Source organism: Seriola lalandi, unplaced genomic scaffold (genome assembly GCF_002814215.2).
Source record: "Seriola lalandi dorsalis isolate HSWRI2012SDOR001 ecotype SW California unplaced genomic scaffold, Sedor1 jcf7180002054903, whole genome shotgun sequence".
NCBI lineage: Eukaryota > Metazoa > Chordata > Actinopteri > Carangiformes > Carangidae > Seriola > Seriola lalandi.
This window is the reverse complement of record NW_019525455.1, coordinates 155,427-172,926: the sequence shown is the minus strand read 5'-3', so window position 1 is coordinate 172,926 and position 17,500 is coordinate 155,427. Positions and strand designations below refer to the sequence as shown.

Below are 17,500 nucleotides of genomic sequence, written 5' to 3'. Positions count from 1 at the left end.
TTAAAATTGTAATATTTACCAGCAGCCATCTCTCTCCTGGTCGTCCACGCTAACAGCATTTCGCTGTGGAAGATGTGTCACAGCTGAAAAGCCTCTCAAAAATAAAGAGGCAGTCCTCAGCTGAGACTGCAGGTGCTTCAGTAATGCTGACAGTGCGAAGAGTCAAAATCTCACACTTTAAAACGCTGCTACGCCCCTTAATCGAACTCTAATGCTTTTTCAAGTGTTATGTCTGTAATCTATATCATATTATAAGACTGGAAGGTGGGGATTGCATTCCTCCACATCACTGACATTATAGTCATTGAGCTTCTGTCAGGGGAAGATAATTTGGCGTCAGTGCAGCGAGAGAAGTGGAAGAAGACGGGGACGGACAGTTTTAAGAAAGATCTTCCCTGCAGCTCGAACACTCAGTGTAAAAGCTCTGCAGTGTTTCTGCAGCAGCTGGATTGGCAACGATGACACACACACACACACACACACACACACACACACACACACACTGTTCATCCAGAAGACAGAACTCAGTAAAATCCACAGACAAACTGATCGTTGGTGACATTTCTTAGTCAGCACCACTGGGTTTTTGTTCGAAACATATTTCATAAAACATGTTTTCCTCAATATAAATATCTAACAATAACATTAGCAAACATTCTCCCATGAATATCCTCATTGTTGGAGAGTATTTTTGTTAAAATGCTTTTGCTTGTTCAGATAATGACAGGAGCTGGGGAAATCTTGAAGTTGCCAGGGGGCTGTTGGACAAAAGCTAGCCGTGGTTTGCCCAGATAATCACTGTGTGCTAAGAGGAAAGCTGTGATGCCAGCTTGGACCACAAGGGCTCAGATAATCGCCCATGTCCCTCGCTGTAAGGGCTGCATTTCATAACAGGAGCCAATTATCTGCTGATTGGATCTGAGTGCGAATAGAAGGAAGACCAGACAGAAGAGGAGAGGAAGATGTAGAGGGAAGTGGAGAGGAAGGATGAAAGACAAAGAGGGATGACAACACAGGAGGAAGAGGAAGCCATTTCCTCTTCTCTCTCTCTCTCTCTCTCTCTCTTCCTCCCTCTCACTGGCATTTACCGCCTCAGGTAAAGAAATCTCCCATCAGCCCCTGGCAGGGGATCGATGGCAGCGGCCTGCCCAGCTGTGGCTAATGGAGCACGTACTCACTCATTATCTGCAAAAGACAACGTTTCACACACATCCTGGTTTGAGCTGCTAATTTCCACCAGTCAAACTAGGGATAACAATGGGGGCAACACTGTCTAATAAGTTGGGCTCTCGTCCAGTCCCGCGCCGGGCTATTACAGGCTATTTGCACTAATTATTCCAGAGAACTATGCACCATGCAGCAATGAGTGTCACTTTGTTTCTACTGTGTGCGTTAGTGATAACGCGACCGCGGCAGCGTTAATGTGGAAGCTTTTCTTCCCTGATTCACTGAGGCAAAGAGCAGGAGACGAGTCTGCTGCCGCTGCTGCTGCCGCCAAACACAGGAAGGAAAAATACAAAGCTGTTGTCTTTTCAGAAGAAAGAGGAGTCGAGCAAAACACATATAACCAATATTTCTGAATTACTTAATGTGTTTCACACAACTACACTTACTAACTCAGCAGTTTGTATTTACAGGGGCTCAGGACAAAAATCTTTACTCAGGAACTACTCTCAGGATTTTCTTCTTCTTCTGTGGTTTATTTGAAGTGTTGATCCATAAGAAGAACCAAAAACCATCTCAGTGTTTTCTGAGTGATCCAATAAAAATACAGCAGGTTTCAGGTAAAAACACTCAGAGAAACCAAATCCTACAAGGTTTGGATGGTGGGTCCAGGTGGGCGGGGCTTGGTGACTGCTTTGTTGTGACATCACAAAGTTGCAGAAGTCCTGACGAGTGTTTGTTTCTGAAGAGTGTTTAAGATTTCAAGAAGAATTCATTCCCAGTTTTCCAACCTGGATATTCCACTTCAAAAACGTTGCATTTTTGTTGCATGACACAGTTTGAAACTAATAAAAACTGAGTGAACTACAACTGTAAAATCGATGTTTTCCGACTGATTCCTTCACTGGCGCTTCACTGATGTTCGAACAGTGATCGGGGACATTATTGGAGTAGCAGCTCCTCAGGATCTTACCTTCACATTTCTCCAGAATCTGAACCGTCTCTCCCACCTCCAGAGCCAAACCCTGAGTCACTGATCCCCGGAAGCTGCAGATCACTGCGGAGGACAAGAAAAGAGGGAGAGGAAGAGGAAGGTGAATTATTGCATGTAATGAATCGCAGCCGTTTTTACTGAAATCTGTGGAAAACAGTGACAAACACAAACAGTGGCAACATGAGAGACTGACGTCAGGCGGCGACTTCTTTCATCTTTCATTAATCCAGCAATATATATATTTTAATTCTTCAAAAAGATTCAACAGAAATTTGATTTAAAGTACAGTTGCACATGAATCCCAAAGCTGTGCCCTCATCTGCTTTCATCCCTTCCTCCGTCACTTCCTGTCCCGTGACAGCAGCGTGACGTCAGCACCAGAGCCTGAGCCGATCCACGCTCCGTGATGCACCAGGCGGCGTTGATGTTAATATTCCTCATGACTGCACCGGAGCAGGAAACAACAGAGCTCTGAGCTTCTTCACTTGGCTGCTGCACTCACTGTGTGTCACTGCGAGCAGGACGAAAATATGAAATACTGAGACGTCACACGAAGCGGCCGAGACGCTGCTCTCATCCCTCGCCGTTTCTCTTCCTGTGTATTTCTACACACTCTTTACTCACAGCTGCCTCACACCGAGATGCTACGTTCAAAGCCTGTTGGATTTTAAATAATGTGTAGCACATGGAAGAAAACCCTTAAACAAGTTGTAACGAGAAGCAGAATGTAGTTCATCACAACGCAGCAGGTGAACATCAGAAGGGAAAACTGCTAAATCACTGAAACAATCAAGTCCACGTATCCAAAGGTTTCATAAGTGTATGTAAATTGTTTCTATTTATTTTTTTCTATAATATTTCTTCACATTTTTATTGTAAATACTTTATTTTACTGTTAATCTTTTCTCTTTATATTCAAGATACCTGACCGACAGTGTTTGTTTTATCTTTGTTTATTCTTCTTCTCTTCGTACTATGTTTATTGTCATGCACCGAAACACCAAAGCAAATTCCTTGTATGTTGAAAACCTACTTGGCAATAAACCAGATGGGTGTGAAAAATAAACAAGAAATGTGAAGGATGAAAATATGCAAAAAGTTAAATGTACATTTTTTGCAGGGTTGTGCAAAGGCTTCATTGAACACAATGTGCTCGACAAGGCTGAGGATAAAGGTCAGAGGTCAGAGTCTCCCTGTGATGGACGGGGCAATAATGCAGTTTAACATTGATTTAGTTTTAAAGCTGAGGACGGCGGGAAGTTTTTTGGCGTCAGTGAAACAAAAACTCTATAATTATCTTTCAGCAAATTGTAAATCAAGAAGTCTTAGAGGGAAACTAGACGTCTGCTCCTCCTCCAGGTTCTGTTCGGCCAATCACAGGTCTTGAGAGAGAGAGCGAAGAGAGAGAGAGAGAGAGAGAGAGAGAGAGAGAGAGAGCGTTCCTATTGGAGGCAAGGCTTCTAACTTCTTCCTGTGATATCTAAACGTTGGCTACGTTGAATGTTGCTAACGGTTTAGCCGCTTGCTAACTGCAGCTAAAGGTTCACAGCTGCGTTGCTTGTGTTGAGTGTGTATATCTGTGTGTGTTTACAGCAGCTTTATAAGTTTCTGAAGAGTGTTTAAGATTTCAAGACGAATTCTTCAAAGTTTTCCAACCTGGATATTCCACTTCAAAAACAATGTTTTCAAGGTGTAAATCTCCAGTTCCATCAAACACATCGTAAGGATGTAATCATCAGAACATACTGTTGTACACTGAAACTGTTCAGCAGGAAGTCAGAGGTAATTCTGTGTGTGTGTGTGTGTGTGTGTGTGTGTGGAGAGGCGAGCTCGGGCCGCGGCTGCAGCTGCAGCTTGCTCTGAATGTCGAGCACGAAGTGAGACGGGACCAGATCTTAACTCTCGATCTTTGTCTCTCTCACCGGCTGTTTCGATAAAGTCTCTTTGTGTTTGAAGACCGCACATCTTGAGGTCACGGCGTTTTATTTCCAGTAGTTACTTTCTCATTCACTCTGCGGTCAATCAACCTTCGGAGACAAAGCCAACTTTATGAGCCGGACGCGATCGCGCTCCTCATGACACTCACTCTCCGGCCGTCACTGTGTATCTACAGAGCTCAGCTGTTACTGCAACTGCTGCTCCAAGAGTTTGCTTTAGTTTACTTTCTCAGTAAAAGGTAGTAAAACAGTTTTGCGGTTGCAGAACGAGCGTGTTCCAGCATCAATAATATTTTAGTGCGCTCATATAAAAAAGAGTAAAAGAAGCGTGTAAGAGCTGTTAAAATGCTGATGGGAAATGACGGTTGATGTTTCTCGAGTGACAGAAGATAAAACTGATTCGTAAACAGCAGCTTTGTGAAAGCTTTAATGCTGCTCTAATTCCTAAACAGACAGAAAGTGACAAACAGCAACACAGACACAGACTCACACTCAAAGGTCCCGTATTCTAGAAAGTGAGATTTCCATGTTTTGTTTTTAAATGATCATAAAACAGGTGAAAGTTCTGTGTTAAAACTGTGGAAGTGTTAAAGTGTTTAATCCATGGAGAAACACGTGCAGCTGTTATTCAGAAGCTGCGCCTTAAAACGAGCCATCGTCACTTCTGGAACTTTATGATGTCACAACCGCCCTCGGCCACGCCTCCAGCACAAACCACCTGACTCCTGTTTGTTGTTTTAACTCCTATTAACAGCCAATGGCCCGGACGCAGCCCGCGGTCATGTGTTGGTGTGTGTGAGTGTCCTCTCTCCCCCGGAGTCGCATCACAGCTGGATTAATTTAATGCTAACGCTAACGCTAACTACATCCGGCTGATACAGGATTTTTAAGGCTGATGCCAATTGCGATGTCTGCGGGGTTTTAAAAAATAAGTAAATAAATCAGATAATGATATATTGGCAAATATTCATTTAATTTTTGATGAGGATCCTTCACATTTAGTTATTGAAGAGTTCTGACCAAGATATGTTCAAGGACAGGATTTTATGCAGTTGAAAAATAAAGTTGCAAATTCACTAAAAGTAAAAAATAAAACAGTTTTCCTTTACTTTAATTTCTTGTTATATATCAGTCATTTATCTACAGTTAGCTTAAATCAGCTGATATCATTGGCCCACAGACGTCTACGTTTAGACTGATGTTGTTGAGCTTCTCCCACGATTCAAGACAAGGAGGCAAACAGAGTTCAAGAGGTGAAGGGATGTAGTTCATGTTGTTTTCTTTTTCCTCTACTTTAATAAAGACAGCTGCTACATTTAAACCGCTTCAACTCAAAAATGCTTTAGTAAAAACAAACGATCTGATCACCTGCTCTATCTCATCAGCATCGGGCTCTAAAAGGAACCAATCAGGAACTGTATCTGACGCCATGACGACAGCTGAGAGAGGAAAGAAGAAATACATGAAGATAAACGAGAGGTGATTCATGAATAGATGTATTTTCTATTTACAGTGTCTCCTCATCAGAGATCTATTACCTGACGGCAGACAGAGAATCAAAGGCTTTTCCAGCTTAAAGACTGAAATTATAATTCATGAGAAGATCTGATATTGATGAAAATGTTCTACATTTATGCCACATCTTCCAGATTAAGTTTAATCCTGGTTAAAAACAACGAAACAGAATACAGATGTGGACAAGCCGGTAATCCCTCAAAGATCTGATTCTTTTTTTTTTTTTATTACATAAAGTGCTTTTTATAAATATGATTCTCACGTCTGGAATTAAAACCTGTTTTTTTACGACACAGTTTCACTCTTTCACCAAACTTTTGGATTCGTTTGCCTCAAACTTGTGGTGAAACACACGTTTTTCTCCCTCCAGCGAGACTGTGACAGAAGCTGAGAGCCCCGCAGAGACAGGAAGAGACAGAGGAGGGAAACACACACACACACACACACACACACACACACACACACACACACACACACACGGGGATTAGCGTTGCTCTATCCGGCTGGTATTGGCATTTAGTTTATCCAGTGGATTGGGTCAATAGTCTGACAAATGACTCACATCTGTTAGGCCAGTCACACCGCTTAGCCTGTGGCCTTTATGTGTGTGTGTTTGTGTATGAATGTGGCTGTGAGAGAGAATTAGAAATAATGGATGTGTAGTGTGTGTGTGTGTGTGTGTGTGTGTGTGTGTGTGGCACTTGAATGAGTCACTTTCCCCTGACAGGATAATTCAATTTAGGGTGCGACTTCAAAAGCTTTGTTTCAATATTTATTTGCCGCTGCAGAGTTCAACCCAGACACCGACTGAAGAGGACGTTTGACACAAATTTAATGGCTGTGAATTATTCAGAGAAGCGACGTTCAGGTACAACAAAGTTTGTACTTTCAGAGGAAAGATGCTTTTAACCAAAAGCCCCTTGCACTGCTGGTTAGTGCACGCGCTACTTTAACAGGAGATTTTCCAGGTTTTGTGTAAGTGCCACAGTCGAGTTACGACACAGTCACATGAAACTGAAGCCGACTCGTCATCTCTTATTAAACAACACCAGGCTCCAAACAGCAGCGGAGGAAAAACTCATTTGAAATAGTTGAATTTCCATCCCCAGAAGAATATTAAGAATCATGTTCCATTTCAGCAATTAAAGTAAATCCACAGGGTTTCAATTAGAGGGAATGAGATGATCTCGTCTCTCGCAGACTCACTGTGAGACTTTAAAGTGTGAAGTCGTAATGATTCTGTTAATGACAATCATTAATACGGCCATCTGTACGGCGGGGCGTGGTGACCCACCGTACTGGAAACGCTCCTCACATGTTTATGGAGAGCGTCAACACACACACACACACACACACACACACACACACAGACGTCAACGCCACCGCTGTAGTAACGTCTTGTTCCCAACGGACAGGAGGGAGAAACAGCTGCGGGAACGTGGCGCTAAATGCTAAATGGTGTGTGAACATCTGGGAGGTCACTTACTACAACGTGAAGCTGGTGAGAAGTTTTACATTCCTCCTCCACCTTCAGGAGGTCGGAGGTTAAAACAGTCGTGACAAACCATCCACCAAAAGACAATATTTTACATGTAAACTGTATAAACGTTGAAATTAATGTAATATCCATGTAAATGTACAAGATGTTTATATTTTCCATATGTAGTAAATACGGGGTCGAACACTAATCGGAGGGTCGTGGACTAGAAACCATTCACCATCATTAGCTGCAGTATTTGTTGTAAATATCGAACAGTAAAGGTTCTGGAGGAAGAACGATATCGAGATGTTAAACTTCGGACAGCCGCGATCACACAGAGAGAGAATCATCACAGAAGCAGCTTCGATATCAAATTATCCACTCACACCGGAATCGTTAGTCTGCAACGTAATGAGGCCTCACATGTAGTTATTTTTAGTTTTAATTATTTCTCCTTTACACAGGAAGCAAACATCAGCAACAAGCTGATTCCTTTGTCATTAACACAAAGTAAAAGTTGATAAAAGTAGAAGAAGACACGTGGGATTCAGGGACCAGCAGCAAAAATGTCAATTATTAGAATTCATGCAGTAAAATTTGTGGTTTTCTGACTTTGTTCTAAGTTAAATGTGTGTGTGCTATTCTGCTGGATAATAACATTTTAATGGGCTCTTTAGTTGTCGAGCACCGACATGATCATCGTTTGTCTTTGTTAAATTGGTGAGCTGGTGGTGTTTTTCCAGCAGGAACAGTCGCACACATCCACTGACGGTCGGAGAAGGAACTGCTGCAGCTTCATGTCAAAGCTTTTCAGAAATGAGAAAAACATGTGAGTGTTTGATGCGAGGCGGCGGCCGGTGCTCGGCCTGGAAATCTCTCTTTACGAGCTGCGTCTTATTTAATTTGGAAATGCAGAAGCACTCTGCATAAGTCATCATCTGTGGAGCCATGAACCACATTAACAACAGTTTCAACTTTAAATGAAACCATAATATGTGACATGTGAGGAAATAAAGTGAGTAAAAAAAGCTGCATAATTCTCCTTTAAAGCCTCTTAATGGATTTCCCTCTCGCTGCAAACGGTCTAATGCGTATCATGTTGCATTTTGTGGAAGTTGTGCTCATGTATTATGTATAATCTGCCCGGCGCTGCGATACGCGGCCGACTAAGAAACATATTACACGCGCATTTAGTCGTGTGTTCAATCGACGCGCGCATGAAAGGGAATGAATGGGAATCCCTCGGGTGTGTGAGCCGCGCTGCAGATCTGCTGCAGATCAACCACCGTTCTGCAAAGAAAGAGGGAAAGGTCAGAAGAGGAAGGATGGTGCGGACAAGTGTGTGTGTGTGTGTGTGTGTGTGTGTGTGTGTGTGTGTGTGTGTGTGATAGAGGAGGATTAAACATGGTTGACTCTCAGGTCTGTTTGAACACGGAGAGAGAGGGAGAGTAAGAACAGAAGATGCTCTTTAATGCTTTTTCTCTATAAATGAGTTTCTATGTACATGATTGTGTGTGTGTGTGTGTGTGTGTGTGTGTGTCATCATGCCCCATGAACAGATCTCATCCTAATTAAGACATGAAGCTTGTCATTTTAACATCCTCCTCGATGCCCACAGGCACATGCAAAGTCTCAAGTGCACTCAGCACTCCAGCAGATGGACTGTGTGTAAGTGTGTGTTGCTGCGTTTGTATCTGTGTGTGTGTGTGTGTGTGTGTGTGTGTGTGTGTGACAGAGATTTTCCCCATACCCTGTAGTTACTGCTGCTCCACAGCTGATGGGGAGGACGAGGTTTTCTAAGTGTGATGAGGTGAAAAAAATCGGAGGGAACACGGAGCAGGAGAGAGAGGAAAAGAGATTCAGATCCAAAGATGGTGATTAGAGAAACACGCAGCTTTTCGTTTTCTTTTACATGTGTTCCTTTATTTATTTATTTATTTATTTATTCATATGCATGTGCGGTGACTGTGTGCCAGCGTGCACGCATGTGAGGCAGATCTCCTGTAAGCTCTTAAGCTGCATAATAACAAACTGTAAGATGAGATGTAAGACAGGAACACTGGGTACAGAGGTTGGCGTGGGGAGCGCGGTAACGGAGCGGGGACGTCTTCCTCGGCGCCAGGCGGCGAGCAGAACTAGGCCACCTCTGTGAACCCACAGTAGTGAGCGGGGCGGCACAGACGGCACACACCAACCCACATTCAGCTAAGATCAACTGCACCGCACAGATGGGACGCAGATCTCAGTATGTCACATCGAGCCTGGAGATCTGCTCCCCCGCTATTAATAGGCTAAACGGACAAACTACTCGCTTGCACTTTACCCCCCGACTGCTCAACCAGAGACGTCTCAGTAACCGACAGTCAGGGTGGTGGATGCTGGGCAGCTCCCAGGAGACGACTGTTGTCCATTTGAATCAGAGGAGCGTTCGTGCTGATGCTGACGGGCACAAGAGTCTGAGTCGTGTGAAGCGCCTCCGTCCTGCAGCTCCGGTGCTTAGACGTGATATACGAATACGAAAACAAAGACATTTCAAGAACCTCATGAAAAGTCCAGGTGCTCGCTGTCGATAGTATCGAATATCGCGATATGTAATATTTGGTATGTGAGAAATAAAACCGCATCAATGTGTCTAAAATATAAAATACAATAATATAATTATATGAATTCCCGTCTCGTGGTTGAACGTCTCCGTTAATCTCCCCTTCCTGAGTTGCAGCATTGAATAAACAGTCAGAGGTGTTTTTTTATGATGTCACAGTGAAGATGACCTTTGACCTTTTGGATATAAAATGTCTCGATTTCCATCCCTAGAGACATTTGAGTTAAAGTGTGTCTTAATTATTGCATGAAATTCGTGAGTTATGGACCAAACCGCGACCTTAACCTTTGACCTTTGACCACTAAAGTCTAATCAGTTCATCCCTGAGCGCTGGTGATTGTTTATGTCAAATTTAAAGAAGTTCCCTCAAGGCGATACAGAGATATCACGTTCACGAGAATGGGACGGACGGACGGACAAACCGAAAACATAATGTCTGAATGTCGCCAGCGCAGAGACATAAAAACACTTGAAATATAAAATATAATAATATAATTGCCGCACCCACAATAATATTGTACATGGCGATATTTGCGCTGGTCTGCATGGAGATATTAAATTCAGGATATCACCCGAGTGTCTTCATATAGCACTGAGAACGGTTTAATGGCGAATGGACTGCATTTATATATCGACCGCTCCAAGAGCTTTACAGTGAACGTCTCACACATTCACACACTGATGGCGCAGCACAGACGCTCTCAGGGGTTCGCTGTCTGGCTCAAGGACACTTTAACACGCTCTCCAGACGGCCGCGCCGCCTCCTGAGCCTCGCCGCCTCCAGAGAGACCGTTAGTCAAGTGGAAACCCAGCGAGCTGTTTCTGGCTGAGAGGCGTTAGCTCCAGGAAAGTGGCTTCGTGGGAAGTTAACTTGTAGCTTGGTGACAATTTTTTTTTTTTAGCTGTTAATTCAAGGGGAATTCAGAAGGTTTGGAGGTTGTGTTTGATTGACAGGTGTGTCAGCCTATCGTGATTCCAGGACGGAGAGCGCTGCCTCCTGCTCATCATATCTCAGCTACAACCAGCTCCCACCCCACGTTTCACATTTCCACACCACACAGCATGAACACATGGTCAACAGACCGTTTCAAATTTAAAATGTCAACTCATCATTGTCATTATGTCTGTGCAGATAAAGGCAGAGGTTCGGCTGGATGAAGCTGCTGGCAGAGATCACACACCTGCTCACATTTCTCCCTCTTTCATGGAGGTAATGGCTCAAAGGAAACAGCATTTAATCAAGACGTTAACACAGCTGTGAGGGAACGAAGTGTGGCTGGAGTTTAAAGACGGTGTGATCACTGCTCTCCAACTCAACTGAGCTGAAACCTACAATAATAACAAGAGGGAGGCAACAGTGACTCGCTCCTCCTAACATGCTCTCAGACACGTCATTATTACACCTTCACTCCTGGTCCCTGTAGTCCAGAAGTTCAGTTTTCATTTCAGTCCTTATTAATAATTATACATTGTATATACAATACAATACACTGAGCAATAAAACAGTCTGACGCTCTGAGCTACAACTGACAAAACTTCCCTCTATTTGTTTACATTTTGGCAACATTAAACTCTGAAGTTTGAATTAAAGTTCCTCTCAACTAACTTTGTTTTCACATGTGTCAGAATCACAGGAATCAGAACCTTGTGTTAGCGGTTGTGCTAATGCTAACGCGCTCTCTGCACTGACACGGTTTCAGGTTTTTTTAACCCCTTAAACCTTGAAAAGGTGATGATTCTCAGGCCGGTTCTGCAGGTATAAATGTCTCTTTTCCAGAGGTTTGTTTTTGCACGGACATTGTAGATCATGATTTCCTCCGGCAGCTTAAGTCACAATAAATCCCAAAATATCTTTATCATGGCTGCGTTCACATTTGACTAGGGTTTAAAGTAAAGTACCTTAATTTCCTCCACCAGCTGTGTGTCACAGCCACCGCTGCCTCTCTGAGCGGCGGCCATGTTGGTAAGCAGCCGAAAACCTCTGTCGTCTATTAAAGAGAATAATTATGTAACAGGTGAACCGGTCGACTACATTACAACATTACACGAGGCGTTTCCCTGAACACACTGTCACAGAGAAACCTGAACCTCCATCATCCTCGCTACAGTTCTAAACTCTGGATGCTAACTCTCTCAGTGAGGAGGTGCAACAGCGGCCGGGCTTCAGGTAACGACCCCCGAGTGGCTCTACTGGAGCAGATGATGGAGCATCACTTTCATTTTCCCTGCCCTGGTTTTTCCGGTCCGTCAGGGAAAACGTAACACGCTGTGTGTCCTGCTGGTCACATGTCCACTCCTCTCACTTCCTGGTTACTGCTAAACCATATTCTGTAAAACGGCAGTGAGGGCTAAATGTTCTTTGAGGTCGTGGCCGCCGCACACGAAGCCACAGGCGGACACACGCGTCTCTGAACAATGTCAACGTCGTTTCACATCAACACCAAGAGTTTATTTATACCAGCACAACAGATAACAACAACAGCTTCATTCACCGCCCAGCAGGGACCGTTAGACTGAAGGGTGTGTCAGGATGAGGTGAGGTGTTGAAGTCTCACTCCATCAAAGATCTGTAAAGTGTCAACAGTGTGAAGACGCAGCGTCCTTCTTGTTTCTGGTTATGAAACCTGAAGTCTGAAGGTTGAAGCTGATTTGTGATTTATGGACAGAAACAACACGACGTCCATCCAGGACCGACTGGACTGAATCAACTGGGATTATTAAAGTTCAGTCCAGGAGATTTGTTTTTTTTTATTTATATATTTCCAAAAAATATTTATTTCTTTTTTGTTTTTGGACAAACACAACTTTCCGTTGACGAGATTACGGCTGTAACCAGATTTTAAAAACACGCTGCCGTCTCTTTCCTTTGACAAGATTATTGCTGCAGCAGATTTTTTCTAAAGGCTGAACATAATAAGTGTTTTAAAGAGCAGAGCTGCTGCCGGCCTGATTACTGAAATCAAATGCCACCAATTAATTAAATGAAAATAATGACAGACGACATCTAAGGGACAGTGGGTAGATAAGAGACACAAAGTTGTTGTTATTATTCTGTTTTTATTTGAAATGTAACCTGTTGACCCCAAAAATAATCTGCTGCTTGGTTTTCTAAATAATGCTATGATAAGCTAGTTAGCCGAAAAAGCTAATGTTTGACGCTCGCAGATAAATTCAGTGTTTATTCTATTCTTTGCACTAATTGTTCTGGAAATTATAAACAATCAGTTTTTTACAAATATCTTGTTGTTTATGAGAAGAAGGACTTCCCTCCCTCCGGTGGCTGAATAATAGCGTGTGCTGTTTTACTGCATCATTGAATTAGTGTTGAAATCCCAGTCAGCAGTGTTGGACTTTCTGTGGCGTGTTGTGTGTAAATAATGGTTAAAGCGCCGTGAGCGTCTGTGACACGATACTGTGGATGTGAGTCATTTATTGACCTCGTAACATCCAGGACGTCCTCCACTGCACAGATGGTGACATCTGCTCGGCCCCTTTCTACACACACACACACACACACACACACACACACACACACACACACACACACACACACACACACACACAGCCGAAGGCTCTAAAATAAAATAAAATAAAATAATTTGTGTACAGTGAGGGAAAGTGAGGTCCGTGTTGATGTCACTTCCTGTTCCTGAGACGATCTCTCGTGTTCGCCTTCCGGCTGAAAAGCACCGAGCAGAGCACGAACCTCCGCCCACGCCGGCGCTCTCCGGCTCAGGAAACGGGAGCCGACATGAGAGTTTGTTGTTTGTTTGTTTGTTTGTTGTGGTCTGAGTTTGACAAACTGGCACATGCAGCTCAGAGCTGGTTCTCAGACCTTTGCTCCAGTGGAATAAAACCAATCATGCAGCAATAACAGCTCAGCACAGATCACCTAATGAAGGAACTAATAAACCAATCTTCTGTCCAACAGAAGACAAATCTTTTTTGGCTTTAACTCTATTTAACTAAAGCCAACAACTATTTAGATTTTTATTCTGATTTTTCAAAGAGAAACAGTGAAAATATTCCCAGCGTCTCGTGTGGAGGGATGTACTGGTTTCACTGGTCGTGCGTCACTGTGAGTAACTGGGAGCTGAAGAACAAAAGGAGGCGTGTGAAGACGTCACCTTGTGCTCTGGGAAGCTGCGATGGGTAAACACCTCATCTGTGTGTATTCAGACTAAATGTTTAATTAACTAGTTAATAATTAAAAGTAACCTGCTGCTAATTGAGCTGCTGTGAAGCTTCTGCTTTGTCAGTCCATCAGAGGCTCAGTGGTGTGACTCTCTGTTGAGTCTCTGTTATTTCATAAAACCTGCTGCTGTTAATGCTGCCCCCCCACCACACACACACACACACACACACACACACACACACACAGTGTCCCTGCTGTCAGAGATAGAGCTACAACAAAGAGCCTCGATATTGTATTGACTATAATAACCTCAATAACATGAACATTATTATCTTATTACTGTGAAGCTGCAGCACCTTCATCACGTGTCGCTCTCTCAACATCACAATATGAAAGAATTAGAGATGAGAGGGTCGTTAGTGCTTCGTCTGTAATAATCTCCAGCAGGAAATTCAGGCTCTCGGGCTTCAGCTCGTGTAAATGATCATTACAACCATCAACTTTCATTACACACAACTCATTTGTGCAGAGACACACAAAACCACAGCCCACTCGCACGCTAACGCTGTGCCTGCTGTAATGCTGCGGGGGATGACACTGATGTGGCCACACACACACACACACACACACACACACACACACACACACACACACACACACACACACACACACACAGTGTACCCTGGTCTCTGGCCTGTCTCCATCTTGGCAGCACTCAGTCCAGTGGGCATGATGTTTGCAGCAGCATTTACTGCTGAGAGTATGAACACGTCAGTCGAGTGTGTGTGTGTGTGTGTGTGTGTGTGTGTGTGTGTCTGCGCTGACAGAGGAAACACTCTGGAACACACACACACTTTCTGTCTCATTTTCACTCTGTGTGTTTCTATCTGTTTTATCTCTGGGTGTTGTCTCGTTCCCTTCTTCTGACTCTGCATAAAAGAGTGTGTGTGTGTGTGTGTGTGTGTGTGTGTGTGTGTGTGTGTGTGTGTGTGTGTGTGTGTGTGTGTGTGGGCATCTGTTCCTATTTTATATGTTGATTTTTGTCTCTGTTTGTTTTGTAACTGTCTCTGTGCATCTACATCATCTACATCTGATTTTTGGCTTTTGCTGAATTTGTGCATATTTCATTTGACTTTAACAGACATAGATAAACAGTAGGGGCTGTTTGTGTCCCGGGGGGGGGGGGGGTCACTATGTTCCAGTCACATTACTTTAGAATAAAAACAAACCTAAATTCAGCTTTGATACACAGATTTTCTGATGCCTTCAGATTCACCCTCCTGTCCGTCTCCACAGAATTAAAGCTCACGTACGTACAGGACGTCCTCTGGATATACAAGCTTATAGGTTTATAACCTATATGAAACACCTGCAGTAAAATATGTATATGTTTATATATATTGTTTATGTTGCAGCCATATATCTGAACAATATATATTGAATTTATATACGCAAGTTCAAAACAATATACATGTACAAATTCTAGAGACACAGGAGACGAAAGAACAAATGAATAAAACAGAGCGATGAACACAACACAGAGAGACAGAATGGAAAGACGTGAAACGAGGGAAGAGAGAGAGATGTTTTCAGAGGTGAAAGACGAAGGGAGAGAGAGATGGAGGGTGAAAAACAGGACGTGTACAGAGCTAATAACTCTGAGCCGTACAACAGAAATAAAGTTGAAGTACAAGGGCGACTGAAGAGAGAAGAGACGTTTCCGGCGCTTGACAAAGAGCTGATCGATGTAAAGGATCGAAAACCAGAAAAATTACCAGGGATTTAGACGTTGGAGGAGACGGGGAGGGAAAAAAAAAGAAAAGAAGAGGAAAGGATGGAGGGATCGGGTGATGAAATGATGGAGGAGCTGGGGGTGAAACGAGGGCAGGGAGAAACTTATGTGTGGGCCCGAGCGGTGAGCCCATGAAAGTTGATATACAGTGACAATATCGTTGGGGAATTAGATGCCATCGGGACGAGAGAGTGAGCGATGGAGGGGGATGGGAGAGAGAGAGAGAGAGGGGGAGAGAGGGGGAATATATCAGGAATGATGTGTCATGAGAAGGGAAGAGAGGAGGGGGTGAGAGGGATGGGGGGATATCAGATAAAATATGTGCAAGGTGAAGCTGAAACACAATGACTCAACACATCAGAGGACAAATACAGCAAAGGGAAGACGGAGCGAAGGGGGGGTTTAGATTCGACACTAAACAGTGAGTGAAAGAAAAGAAGAAGGAGAAGAAGAAGAAGAGAGGGAAGAAAGAAGAGCAGGGAGAGAAGTGTTTTGTGATGGAGAGTATTAAGCTGCAGCTGCTGCTATCATCAGAGAAATTTATCCTCCGACTGTCTGAGACAAGGTCGTACATGTTTTCCTCTCCTCTCCTCTCTTCTCCTCGTCACTCCTCTCCTCCTCTCCTGTCCCCCCTTCCTCTCCTCTCTCCTCTCCTCATCTCCTCCTCTCTCCTCCTCTCCTCTCCCCCCTCCTCTCCTCATCTCCTCTCCTCTCTCCTCTCCTCATCTCCTCCTCTCTCCTCCTCGTCACTCCTTTCCTCCTCTCCTCATCTCCTCTCCTCTCCTCGTCACTCCTCTCCTCCTCTCATCTCCTCCTCTCCTCTCCTCCTCTCCTGTCCCCCCTTCCTCTCCTCATCTCCTCTCCTCCTCTCTTCTCCTCTCCTCTCCTCTCTCCTCTCCTGTCCCCCCTTCCTCTCCTCATCTCCTCTCCTCTCCTCCTCTCCTCCTCTCCTCTCCTCTCCTCTCCTCCTCTCCTCTCCTCCTCTCCTCTCTCCATCAAAAGTCAGTCAGGAAGCCGAACACAGCTGCTCTCGGCCACAAAGCTTCAGCCGTGAGATTAAAGTTCAGCATTGAAAACAAAAACTGAAACTGAGGAAGGAAACAAAGGCTCTGAAACACTTGTGCTGGAAAAAGTTTGTAGAGACACTGAAAAATAAACTTTAACTGTCACTATTTCTCAGTGTCACTGTTTTTCAAAATTCAATGTCACCGTTCGAGCCCCTGAAGGACGGAGGAGAGAGAGAGAGAGAGATGAAGAGAGAGATTTAAGGAGAGCGAGGAGATGGACGAGGGAGAGGAGGGGCGGGGGGGTTGATCGGCCAGAGGACACGTGTACGTTCGTTTGAAGTAATTGAGCTAATTGAACGTCCCGGAGATGAAAATAGACGAGTCTATATACATGATCGCAGTGGGAGAGCAGAGAGGGAATATAGGATGAAAAACCAACATCAGGCTGAAACGTCACAGAAATATGTAGCGATGGAAGCAGAGACAGATGGAGGAATACGCTGCCGTAGGAAGGGAAGATAAATAAAATGCAGGAGAGAGAGAGTGGAGAGAGGGAGAGAGAGAGAGAGACAGAGACAGAGAGAGACAGAGAGAGAGGGGGACAGACAGAGAGAGAGACAGAGAGAGAGAGAGACAGAGAGAGAGAGGGAGAGAGACAGAGACAGAGAGAGACAGAGAGAGAGAGAGAGACAGAGAGAGAGACAGAGACAGAGAGAGAGACAGAGAGAGAGAGGGAGACAGAGACAGAGACAGAGAGAGAGAGAGACAGAGAGAGAGAGAGAGAGAGACAGAGAGAGAGAGAGAGACAGAGAGAGAGAGAGAGAGAGATGAAGAGAGAGATTTAAGGAGAGCGAAGAGATGGACGAGGGAGAGG

At 44.1% G+C, this 17,500-nt stretch overlaps 1 long non-coding RNA gene across 1 annotated transcript in view; it reads right to left on the bottom strand.

Moving 5' to 3' along the window:
• Positions 1-17,500, bottom strand: part of LOC147817733 (uncharacterized) — a 92,963-nt gene that overhangs the window by 23,457 nt on the left and 52,006 nt on the right. The window contains exon 2 of the long non-coding RNA XR_015436092.1: positions 2,138-2,221. This is a non-coding gene — a long non-coding RNA (uncharacterized LOC147817733). The remainder of the gene's footprint in view (positions 1-2,137; positions 2,222-17,500) is intronic.